The sequence below is a fragment of the Glycine max genome, chromosome 5 (genome assembly GCF_000004515.6).
Source record: "Glycine max cultivar Williams 82 chromosome 5, Glycine_max_v4.0, whole genome shotgun sequence".
Taxonomy (NCBI): Eukaryota; Viridiplantae; Streptophyta; class Magnoliopsida; order Fabales; family Fabaceae; genus Glycine; species Glycine max.
This window is the reverse complement of record NC_038241.2, coordinates 25,111,878-25,115,062: the sequence shown is the minus strand read 5'-3', so window position 1 is coordinate 25,115,062 and position 3,185 is coordinate 25,111,878.

Here is a 3,185-nt window from a genome sequence, read left to right as displayed (position 1 = left end):
GGAAAACCCGAATGCAGATCTTTATAGAAGCCATAGATCTAAAGATATGGGAAGCCATTGAATTTGATTCATTTATTCCTACAATGGTAGAGAGAAATGCAACTACATAAAAAAAACTAGAGAGGAAAGAAGAGGATGATGAAAGAAGAAAGAAGAAGGGTTCATCTTTAGCCCCAAAATGTTGAGTGCGATCAACTTGGGCACATGAGATTCAATTGTCCTGTGTTTAAAAGAAGAATGGAAAAACCCGATAAGATGAATTTTAAAGAGAAGAAAGAAAAGAAAGGATATATCACTTGGGAAGATGATGTCATAAATTATTCAAGTGATTCAGAGAAGAAAATCATAAGTCTGGATATCATGATGAAAGACTATGAAAATGGAGAAGAGCAAAGTCGATACATTGATAGCAATTTCTCCAAACACATGGCATGCATCAAAGTTTATTCATATTTCTCTCTAAGATAAATGAATATGTGATTTATGGAGACCGCAAACGAAGGCCACATTTCTCCCCAAGAAAAGTGAATATGATATATGGAGACAACAAACAAAGGCCACTTGATCAACAACCCCAACAAGTAATATCAAATGATACCAACAGGTCACTTGTCTTTGATTGATTACTTTTGATGCTTGTTTTCTACTTGAGTTTAGACTGTTCTTGATGATTGTGATTGAATTTGATTGACTGTGTTTGATGATTGATTGATTGTATTTTTGATTGTGTGTTTGATTGTATTGTCTTTGATGTTTGTTCATGATTGAGTTTTTGATTGTTTTTAAAGAATCTATTAAACTTTTCAAATTAGTTTCATGTTTTAAGAAAACTATTTCAAATTTAGAAAAGGAAATTTTGAAATTGAAATTTGAAATTTGAAATTGAAAATTGAAATTTGAAAAGTTAAATTTGAAATTTGAAAATTAAAATTTGAAATTTGAAATTAAAATTTGGAAGTTGGAAGTTGGAAGTTGGAAGTAGTTATTGGAAGTTGAAAGTTAAAAATGGAAGTTGGAAGTTGGAAGTGGAAGTTACTGGAAGTTGGAAGTTGGAAATGAAAGTTATTGGAAGTTGAAAGTTGAAAATGGAGGTTGGAAGTTGAAAGGGGAAGTTACTAAAAGTTGAAATTGGAAGTTGGAATTTAAAATTTAAATTTAAAATTTTAAAATTTTGAAATTTGAAATTTGAATTTTGAATTTTTTTTAATAATAGAAATTATTGTGTATAGTTAGTTGATTGTTAATTTAATTAATTTGATTTGAAATATTTGATGATTGATTGTGTTTGATTGATGTGTTATTGTACTTGTTTTTGCTTGATTAATATTGAATGATTGTTTTAATGCCTTTTGGTATCACTTGATTCTCATACATTGCAACAAGTGGTAACATCTTTCTCTTCTCTATTCATGATTTGTTTTTAATGTTGACAAAGGGGGAGAGAAAGATAAAAGATAAAATAGTAAGAAAAATTATCTATTGTTTTATGAGACAACTTTTTATATATGAAAAATATGAAATCTTCAATTGTCTCATATAAGTAATCATTGTAAAACCAAGGGGGAGTAAACTATATGCAAATAGATATTTTCTTTGTTGTTGCTCCTAACCTACAGGTGGTTGTCGTCATCATCAAAAAGGGGGAGAATGTAAATCATGAAAATTTTGATGATATCAAGAAGAATTTGCTTGAGAAAGAGGGAGATGTAAATCATGCAAGCTTTGATGGTGTTGAGAAGAAATCACATGTTTGTCATCATCAAAAAGGGGGAGAATGTGAATGTATGTATATATGATTTTGATGATGTCAAAGAAGAATCTAACAAGCCTGCTTCAAATGATAAGCATTTGCTTCAAGAATAATTCAAGATTGCTTCAACAAACAAAGTCATGTTTCAAGATTCATTAAAGACCAAGCCTTGCCTTAAAACAAAGTGCTTTCAAGACATTCAAGGCTCTTGTAATCGATTACCAGGAAGTGTAATCGATTACCAGAAGACAGGGTTGAAAAATAGCTGTTGAAAAATGTTTTGAATTTGAATTTTCAACATGTAATCGATTACCATATGTCCGTAATCGATTACCAGCAACGAAACTTTGGAAATTCAAATTCAAAAGTTATAACCCTTCAAATTATAACTGTGTAATCGATTACACAAACATTATAATCGATTACCAGTGGAAAGTTTTCAGAAAATCTGCCAACAGTCACATCTTTTCATTAGATTTGTGAATGACCATCAAAGGCCTATAAATAGGTGACTTGGGCACGAATTTTATGCAGAGTTTTGCTTGACAAAAGTGTCTTATCCTCTCAAAAGACAATGAGAGAGATTCCAAAAGAACTTCATTGTCAAATGCTCTCTCAAGAAATCCTTGATCAAACACTTGCAAAATCTATAAGGATTCCTACATGATCTTTATTGTAATATTCTTCTCTTGAAGAGAGAATTCTTCTTCCATTCTTCTTATTCAATGAGATTGGCTAAGAGACTGTGAGTCTCTTGTTGTAAAGCATCTGAACACAAGGGATGGGTTGTCCCTGTGTGGTTCAGACTTTGTAAAGGATTTTACAAAGATAGTGGAAATCTCAAGTGGGTTGATTGAGTACTGGACGTAGGCACGGGTTGTGGCTGAACCAGTATAAAACTGTGTTTGCATTCTCTCTTCCCCTATCTTATTTATTTTGTTGCAATTAATTGTGTCTTGCATGTTTAAAGAACATTGTTAAATTAATTGTTGTTGCTTCTTCTGTATTCTAAGCCTATCCCTCTTAAGATTATTGAGGCCACAAGGTCTAACATGTTACACTTTGGTATATGACCAAGTGAAACTTTCCTGATTAAAGGTCATAGAGTGATGCCAAGGGTCTGTCCCGCTGAAACTTGATGACATGGGCTGATCCCAAAAGAATTTGTACAACAAAGACCACCCTTGGGTTCAAAAGGAATCCTAAGGAGTCTGCATGAGCGACTAACATCAGATGTACCCTAATATCACAATTGTCTCTAGGCATTTTCCATGAGCTCCTGGTCGAATGAGTTTTCCTCTCAAATGTGCAAGTGCGAAAAATCACAAGCGTGTGCGATTCCATTCAGAATCCAAACTTAAAAGCAAAATTAGTCATTCCTTGATCCACATGGGCTTTATTGGGCTTGTAACATGGTCAAGGGTAAGAGGGTTAT